The sequence below is a fragment of the Bos indicus x Bos taurus genome, chromosome X (genome assembly GCF_003369695.1).
Source record: "Bos indicus x Bos taurus breed Angus x Brahman F1 hybrid chromosome X, Bos_hybrid_MaternalHap_v2.0, whole genome shotgun sequence".
Classification (NCBI taxonomy): domain Eukaryota; kingdom Metazoa; phylum Chordata; class Mammalia; order Artiodactyla; family Bovidae; genus Bos; species Bos indicus x Bos taurus.
This window is the reverse complement of record NC_040105.1, coordinates 39,452,329-39,461,848: the sequence shown is the minus strand read 5'-3', so window position 1 is coordinate 39,461,848 and position 9,520 is coordinate 39,452,329. Positions and strand designations below refer to the sequence as shown.

General features: G+C 53.7%; 1 protein-coding gene across 1 annotated transcript in view; it reads left to right on the top strand.

The window, feature by feature from the left end:
- The first annotated feature begins 5,972 nt into the window (after positions 1–5,972).
- The window catches only part of BCOR (BCL6 corepressor), a 118,872-nt gene continuing 115,324 nt past the window's right edge, over positions 5,973–9,520 (top strand). Inside the window, exon 1 of the mRNA XM_027533114.1 lies at positions 5,973–6,162. The gene's annotated coding sequence lies outside the window, so the exon portion shown is untranslated. The remainder of the gene's footprint in view (positions 6,163–9,520) is intronic.

Sequence of the window (9,520 nt, the reverse complement as noted above, 5' to 3'; positions counted from 1 at the left end):
CTGCTTTATTGCACTGGCTATATGGTCTCCAGAGTAATAATGAGCAGGAAGAGTGATAGCAAGCATCATGCCTAGGTCCTGATCTCAGGAGGGAAATTTTCAATATTTTGCCATTAAATACAATGTTTGTTGGGGCTTCCCTGGTGGCTCAGTGGTAAAGAATCCACCTGCAATGCAGGAGACACAGGTTCAACCCCTGGGTCAGGAAGATACCCTGGAAAATGAAATGGCAACCCACTCCAGTATTCTTGCCTGAGAAATCCATGGACAGAGGAGCCTTGCAGGCTACAGTCCACGGGAGTCACAAAAGAGTTGGGACACAACTTAGCGACTAAACAACATCTGTTATAAGTTTTGCTTGTACTTACTTTTTATCAGATGAAGGAATTTCCATTCTAAGTTTGCTAAGTGATTTTACCATGAAGGGGTGCTGAACTGTATTTCTGTATTTCTCTGGGTGATCCTGGGAAAGTTCCTTAAACCGTAAACCATAAAATGACCTACTGCTTTGGCATTAGATATATCTGGATTCAAATTCCAGCTGTACCATTTTCTCCCTGTGATTCTGTGCAATTTAGTTAAGTTACCTCATATAGAAAATGGAGACAATAATAGTAACTCCCTCATAGGAACCAGAGATTTTTTTGTAAGTTCAAGAGCCCAAGAGGCTGGCTTTGAAGCAGGACTAGGGTTTAACATCCAAATCCTGGAGCCAAAGCCTATGGAATTAGCTCTCTGCAGGGGCCAATGTTCCCAAGAGCCTTTCCATCTCCTGCTCCTTGCTCAGGATTTCCCAGAACCCTTCTGATGATGAATGGGGATGGAGCTGAGCTCTTCCATCCATATTGTTGCACTCTGCCCCCTCAGGACTAAGGGAGCAAACATATGAGTAGTTGGTCCACTGTGATGGCCCTACCCACGGCCCATGCATCCTGGTATTCATGCCCTCATGCAGTCCCCTGCTTTTGAATCTGGGTGAGCTTCTCTCTTCTAATTAGGTGAATTGGCATAAGTGATACTACATGACATCTAAGGCTAGGTCAGAAAAGGATTTCTAGATTATATCTTGGTCTTTCAGAACTTGGGCCACCATGACAAAAGTGCTATTATCCTAAGGCCACCATGCTGGAGATAGGAACCGCATTCTACAGTCCCAGCTGAGCCCAGATTGCCAGCCATCCCCATCAAAGCATCACACTTATGCACAAAGCCAACCTGGACCCTCCAGGCCAGCTCATCCACCACTGGAGTGTCACTGAGAGTCCCTAGTTGACCACATGGAGCAGAAGAATCACCTATCTTAGTCCTGGGCCAATTCCTGGCCCACAAGATAAGAAGATACAGTAACATGGTTGTTACATACATTTGGGAGCTGTTCATTGTACAGTGATAAATAACTGAAGTATCTACCTTATGGGTTGAGTCTTTAGTCATGGAAAAACACTAAGCAAACCTGTCTAGTGCTCAAACCTATAACATTCATCTTGTTTGACCTTATTCTAACCACTTCAGCTAACCAGATTCAAGTATGCAGTATTTAAGAACTGAGAAAACAGAGAAGGAAGTTGTTTCACTCAAAATTCTCTGCATGCCTTTGTGTCTTAAATCCTTCTATTAACAAGAAGGGGTGTAAACAGATAATCCTCAGAGCAACTTACAACATTGGTACCATTAAGTCCAGCCGATTTTTTAAGGTTGAAGAAATGAAGGTTCAGAGAGAATAACTCACTTGCGCAATATCACACAGCTAGTTAAATGGCAAAATTGGGACCGAAACCTAATACTATAAACTGTAAATCAGGCTTTTTTTTTTTTTTTGGTCTGGGTTGGGGCACTTTTACTTGGTAATCAGGGGGATCCACTCATAGTAGCACAAGGAACAGAAGAGAACTGATGAGAAGAACTCAGAAGCAAAAGTACAGCCAGGTTCCCCGCCCTGGGGCGGAGGCAGGACCCCCTCACTGGACCCCTATCTTTGAGAAACCCACCTTTGCCCTCTCTGGGGCCCTGTGTTTCTGAAGGCACTCTGTTTTTTACTGTATGTCTTTATTATTCTCTGCCTTTCTGCAGACTAGTTTTCCCTGGCCTGGGATCCACAGGCTTGAACACCACGGTCCCATGATCAGGCAGAGTTGACTACATAATCTGTGGGGCCCAGAACAAAACTAAAATGCAGGGCCCCAGCCAGAGGCTGGGAAGTCAGTCTCTCTTTCCCACATGTCCACTGCCTCAACCCAAGGTACTTGGTGGCCTCCAAGGGATCACAGCCTCCAAGCTGGAACACATTCAGGGCTGGGATCCTCCGTGGAGGAGAGGTCCCTGCCAAGTGTCAGACCCAAAGTGCTACTACCTTGCCCCACCCCCAAGATGCTATGAGGCTCACTGGACCCCAACCTGGACCTTCCCAAAGTTAGTACCCAGGCTCGTGCCAGGGGCAGAGGGTGGCAGCAGCCCCAAGGCCAGGGTGGTGTGCAGGAGGCCAAGTAAGGCCAGGGGCACCAGGAGGTGGGGAGCCAGCATCTGAGAACCCATTACAGGAAGGTAAACCGGGGGTGGAGGGCAGGAGGGGGGACCGTGCATGAGCTGGGGCTCCATGCCCCTGGGTCATGCTCCACTGTCCCATCGGACCTCACCCACCAAACCCAGATTTGAAATAATATTATTCAGAATGCCAAGATGGCAACTGCAGAGCAGTAAACCCCAAGCGTGGGGCCCTTCTGAGCACAGGACCCTGTGACTGCACTGATTAGACTCCACATAGCCAGCCCTGCCCTACCTAACCAGCTTTTTTTCCTCTCTGGCTCCCTTGTTCCTGGGGTGGGGGTACAGACTCCATTTGCAGCTAAAGCGATATAGAGACTGCTGGCATTCCAACCCTGTAGAGGACAGAGGTCCCAGACATCCGGGATGTGAACCAGGAAGAGACCCCAAAAGCTCCCTCGTGAATGCTCTCCTACCACCTCCTAAGTGATGTCATACTGCCCATCACATACTCTGCAGGTATATGAGCTAAGGGGGCTGGTTGCCCACCCCAGCATCCATCCCCCAATTCCTTAGTAACTGGAGGCCGCAATGGCCTCAAGCTAAGCAGTAGCATTACTCGGCCTCCCTTGCAGCAAGAGGTGGCCAATTGGCCAATGAGACGTGAGTAGAAATCACGGGGTGGGACTTCTGAGAAATCTTTATAAAGGAGGCTGACTCAGTTGGATGGGGGTGTCCTTTTCTCCCCTTGTCTCTCCGCTTCTTGCTGCTTCAAGGATTCAAGGCAGTGGGTGGCATGATCAGATGGAGGAGGCAAGTTTGGAGAGGGTGGGTTCCATTGTTCCATGAGGAGCTCTCAAAGATCTGAATTAAGAGGGTCAGATGGGGAAGAGCCCAGGAGAAAGGTTAAGGAGGTACGACCTACAGGATTTGATGGTCGAGAGCACAGTCAGTACCTTTCTGTGTGCCAAGCAAAGTAGAATGTAAGCTCCATGACACAGGGACCGTATCTCTGTGGCTTACCATTCCACACCCTGGCCCAGCACAGTGCCAGGCACAAAGTGGGTAATCCCTATGTGTGGTCCAATAAATGAATGAAGAATGAATGAAAGTGCTGTAGAAGTCCTTTGAGGGCTTGACTCCTAATTGATCAGGAACATCCATCCCCAGGGAGCCCCTTGTACCCAGGGAATGATTCCCAAGTATGACTCTCTTGCTTTGTGCTACCTGTGAACTCCTGCCATCCTCATGCTCAGACTCAGGCTGGGTTTTGGGGGGACCTGGAGGACAAAAGCCATTGGAATGCCACCCTGCTCCAAGCTTTTCCCAACTCTGGCTCTGATGTGGTTTGCAGGCCAAGTTAATGCCACTGTTTCCACAACATCACTTCCTCTGCAGCGTGAGAAAAGAGGAAGAAAACTCGCTCTATGACTCTCCTCTTCCCCCAGGGAAAGCACAAAGCTGTTGGAAACAATAAAAGCAGCCCTGTGTAAAGGGGAGACTTTTGTCTGTGCAGTCAGGGGTTGCTGCGCCCGCGACTTCCTGCAGGGACATTCGGCAGTTTTGCAGATAAATAAATGCTCACATTCAGAATGACCAGCCTAGAACACTTTTATGAGCCTTTTCTCCTCCCCAGGCTGTACACAGATAATAAATCAAATTAGCATCCTGAACCTCCGGATCAGCATCACTTGTCACCAGTTCCCCCTGCATGAAGGGTAAGTGAGTTTCGGCAAGGCTGTGCTCAGCTATGATCTGGCCACGTGGGATTGAGGCCTGTGGCCTCCTTGGAAATCATTTGATGTTTCAGGCTGAGGTCACAGGGCCCTGTTGGTCACTCCAGACCAGACTGTAAAAGAGGTGGCTGAAGCCCCAGCCTTCTAATCAAGATTAGGTTGTTACTTAGAAAATAAACACTTTCATTTCTTAGTTAATAATCATAGGAACATGAGCCAAAATAGACAACTGTCAGAAAGACAGACAAAGAAGGAAGGGGAGGGAGGGAGGGAGAGAGGGAGGTAGGACAGACTATATCCATAATCAGAAACAGAGGCTAGCCATTTTCCTCCTCCATGTTCTGCCTAAGAGAGTGACTTACACAGCAGAGGCATTCAACAGATGCTGGAGGAATGGAGTTGGAAAGGAGAGAGTTTACTTTCAGGTAACTGGAAATGAAATTGGTCCTCATTTCAGGCTGCCCAATTAGTGACACAGAATGGACAACTGGTTAGGTTTAGAAAATGAGGGTTCGGGGAATAACAATATGACATAAAAGTATGTTCTATAGGATTACCTGAATATATGCATTTTTTAAAATCGCATCCTCTCTTGGAGCACTGGAAGGAGCTGGACAGCCCAGAGCAGCAGTGGTAGGCTGTTCAAATGGCAGATGTGGTCCTACTGCCCAGCCATCTCCAAGCTGTTGGTTGAGGTAGATGACTGCCTTCCAAGAGATGTGACCTCACAGCTGGTGAGGGCTGGGACTCTGAAACAAGCTGCACAGATGTACGATCATGGTGTTCCTTATGTGGTCTGTGAATTGAAAAATAAGCGCTAACTGCAAGTCACGCTCCCCCCCACCCCCCGCCCCCGCCGCTGCCACCAAGGGCCTGTGGAAGGGAAACCAATGAGCCATGCTTGGTGGGTGTACCCTCCTTTCCTGTGATATGTTCAGATATGCCTGATCCTGAGCAGAAGCCTACAGAGAAGGAAGGGTGGGGGAAAATGGCTGAGATCAAGCAAAAGCTGCTTTGGGTATATGCCCCAGCAAGTTCAAATGCTGCCAGGCTGATTGGTTGGGGGGAGGGGTGGAGTGGGAAGTTAATGTATTTTTGAATAAGAGTTTCCTGTTATCTGCAAACAGTCACAAAACAGCTAGAGATTTTATTAAAATAGTCCTCTTAGAAGGAGCAGTGGTTGGGGCCGTTTTCTCTAAAATCACGGGTGGTTCTTGCCATGGGTGGTTCTGTTATCGTTTCTTCAGATACCCATTCATTTCACCATTATTTACTAAGTGCCTACTGTGTGTCAGTCATAGGGCAACGTAGAAAATACACAGTCCTCAAACAAACACTAAGTTTTGTAGATGGGTCTGGACTTCTGATTCCAAGGTGACCACTAACAAAACGTTTAACCACTCAGACTCAGGGATACTTGGCTTCAAATTCCCACTAAGTCATTTAACTCGCTGGGTGACTTGATAAACTCATGTAACTGACCTGTAAAGTTTGAGGGCTCGTAAAGTACTCAGCACAGCGCGGAAGTGGGAGTACTATTATTATTTAGCGCGATCCCTCCACCCCACCCCAGCTCAGATCCCTGCCGCCCTCCACCGCTTGATGGTATTTCCGAGGCGGGCCAGGCCTTCTGCCGCTGGGCCGTGACCCTGGAAATCGGGTCAGGCTCTCGTCAAGACGTGAGTGTGTGTGTGTGTGTTGGGGTGGGAGTGGGGGGGGGGGGCTTTCTTTGCGCGCGGCTTTCCCCAAGGTCTGTCGACAGTCTAAAAACTCACTTGAGAGGAGAGGAATGAGCGCGAAGTGGCTCTTTCGATCTGAGACACCCCCTCCCGGAGAAATCACCCCCTCCCCCCAGCCCAGCGCGGAGTGAAATCTTAGAAGCCGCGGCTGCCGGGTTTGAACGGAATGCCGGAGTCGGTGGAAGCCGGAGCTGGTCGGCCCGAAGGTCAGCGAGTTGTTTTGAGTTCTCGTACCCGGAAGGGGGGGAAGCAGGGAGGAGAGGACGCCGGGGCCCGAGAGACCCCGCGTCAGAGCAGAAATTGTTTGTGCTCCGGAACAGGCAGCTCAGCGGAAGCCGCGACGGGGGCGGGTCACGTGCGGCGGTGGCGGCGCAGCTGGCGGGGAAGCCGGGCTGGGACAAGGGCCGGGCCGGACGGGGGTGGCACGGGGCGGCGGCTTTCGCAGCCGAGGATGGAACCGGCGTACTCGGGCCGCTGAGCGAGTGGCGTCCCGAGCCTGGGGCGAGGGAGGCGCGCGAGTTATGGAGGGACTGGGGTTGGAGCCAGCGTGCTCGGAGCTCCGCGTGGTGCCGCACGGGCGGGACGGGAGATCGCTGTGGGGGAGGGGTGGTGGCGTGGGGGGGCACGGGAGTGGGTCCCCCCAGGCAAGAGTGGCGATAGCGGGACCGACGCGGAGACTGCACGGTCGTCTGAACCCCGAGAATGGAGGCACCGCTCCTGTAGTCGCTGGCCTTGTTTTCGTCTTTGCACGCAAATCCCGGAACGACCGGAACCGCCATCCCTGTCTGCGTCCCAGGGGTGCCCCATTACGCGCGGGGGAGGCTGCATCCCGCAGGGCGACTCCGGGAGGGGAGGGCTGCCGCGATGGCTCCGCGGAGGGCGCCGGCTGGAGTCGTGATGCACACGACCTACACACCTCCTTCTCCCCCGGAAGGAAAGGCTCAGGCCATCTCTGGGGACGCCCCGGGGCTGTGTGAGCTGTGCGGGGACCGCGGAGCGGGAGAGGGTGCTGTAGGGAGACCACCGGCCCTACCTTAAAGACAGGGGTGGCCTCGTGGCCGGGAATGAGGAGTTTCACGCTTCCCCGAAGTAGCGAGCGCTACTCCGGCGTGGGATGGAAAGAACACGAACTTGGTCAGCAGCCAGAGCGCTTGAGGACGCCTGACTTCGGTGCCCCCCTCCCGGAGTGGCCTGAAGTGTTTCCCTCTGCTGCGTAGTCCACGCGGTTGAGGTCCGAGGCCTAGATAAGTGGGAGGGTGTGGTCAGGCCTCTGATGTGAAACCCACCCATGTTCCTCTCGGACGCCACGCGGAAGAGGGGCGGCACGGTCCTCGCACAAAGTTTGCCACCCCACCTCTCATCGGGGAAGGGCAGTTCTTCCGGTGGTGGGGGGCAGGGAAATAATGGCTTGGGCACGGGGAGTGGTGCTAGTTCGTTTTCCAGAGGGGCGCGGGCGGCCAGCGTTTTCGCGTCCCCCGAGTGGCGGCGCTTGGCCCCGCTGCGAAGTCTACTGGGAGTTGAGGCAGCGGGAGCCGTGCAGAGTGTGGTGCGACGCGAGACGCCATTTGCATCCCCCTCCTCCCCCCCACCTCCGCCTGCAGGTTGGCGGGGGCCGAGGTGTCGCCCGCCGCGGAAGCGTGCTCCTCGCAGTGACACTGATTAGATGCTGTGTCGGTACGTGCCCGGAATCGGGTGGGCCTTCACCTCTCCTGTGCGCATACACTTTTCTGTTGGAAAACTTGCAGGTTATTCCAACCCCCCCTCCCCCACCCCCCTTGCCGCACAGCTGCAGTCTTCAGGGCGGAATTAGGCGAGCACGTTAGCTCAGCCCCAGGGAAAGAGGATCGTGCTAGCGCTGGGAGGCCGCCGGGCCCGGGCCGCGAAAATCCAGCCCTGGCTTTGCGTCGAGCTGCCGAGTGCGGCGCTTACGCGCGCCCGGCCAGCCGAGGCCTGGTTTCCATCTGCCCCTTTTGCCTCCGTGTTAAGTTAGCCGGGGAAAACCCAGTGATCCGTGCACAGCCCCTCGGAGAACACCGCCTCCCCGCACCGCCCCCCCCCCCCCCCACCCCCGCGCCAAGCCCGATTCTGACCGATGGAAAAAATGACAGTATAGGTCGGAGCAGGCTGCCCGCGAGTATTAATGCGGCCGCCTCCGTTCCCGGTGCATGGGGAGGATGGGCGCCAAGCCAGGAAACCGCCGAAGGAGGAGCCAGGAGGGCCGCCTGCCCCTTCCCGGGCTAGAAAACGTGGATTCTTAGAGAGACCAGACAACCGTGGGCAGACAGCTGCGAGAACTTATCCCACTAAATACAGGTTGTCCGTGTATCTTTCAAGCAAGATCGATCTTTTTGTTTTAATCAAGTACACGTTGAGTCAGTTACAAATACTGTGAGAACTGGTTGATCTGTAGCTGAAACCCCGCGCTCTGCCTGCTATGAAAAGTCTGGGCAGGAGGTACCGGACTGAGCATGATGTATCTTGGCGCAGGCCGTGTGTGTCCTGAGAAACCGCAGTCCCCTTTGCACTCCACCTTCGAGGACTCTTACTACAACTCTCAACGGGGATTTCTTTCCGTTGTACTTTCTATTGGGGGCTTGCTTGTTCCTTGCAAAACCCTGCCTGGGATTGTTAGTACTTCCTAGTGGATGGTCCTGGGTTTTGGCTTTTATAAGCCCACGATTTTCTCTTGCCTTTTTCTTTTCCTGCGTTCGTGCGGCTGGGTGCTGTGGAGTCCTTTCCCGCACCCCGCCCCCGGTCCCGGTCCCGGCCCCGGCCCCAAACGTCTGCTGCCGCCGCCCTCGGACTCTCTCCTTCGCGCACCACGCGGCCTCGGTGGGGGAAAGTGAACTCTCCGGGTGGCGCTCGAGAACTGGAATTCTGACTTTGGGCTGCGGGTTTGCTCCGGAGGCTGGCCGGCAGCGGCGCGGGAGCCAGAGGCTGTGAAGGGGAAGCCCCAGAGGTGACCCCAGAGGCTTCGGGAGCAAACGCGGAGGCGCCCGCGTCTTTGTCTTTCGCGGGGCTGGCCGCCTGGCACGCACAGCTCGGATAAGAATCAACTGTGAGAGCGAGAGCGCACCGCCAACACATTTCAGTGACTAGGCAAACGCCGGCAGCCACGTAAGGAAAAGGCCATTTGCGTTGTCTTTGAAAAGGAAAAGGCTGTCCCACTTAATGAATTATGAGTGACCTGGGAGAGGCCAGGCGCGGAGTTTGTGGCGCCGAGGCCTCCTCGGGGCGCTTCTTCGCCCAGCCCCGCCCCATCGTGCAGGAGACCCCATTTCAAAGGAAATGAGAAGCTTTTGGAAATCAGACATCTGACCCATTCTATTTACGTAAATAGTGGTACATTTGTGTGTCCCTAAAATGAGACTCACCAGCAGCCCAGGGACTGGGGCCTGCTGCCTGCCAGCTCTGGACCGGCGTTAAACTCTGGCTAACTTACATCCCCAGAGGATGTGGCTTTTGCCCAGCGTCTCTAAGAACTGATTTATAGGAGGTGGCCTTGAGCCATCAGAAAGGGTGGCCTGCAAGAGTCTACAGGACGTCCTCTAAACCAGGGCTGTT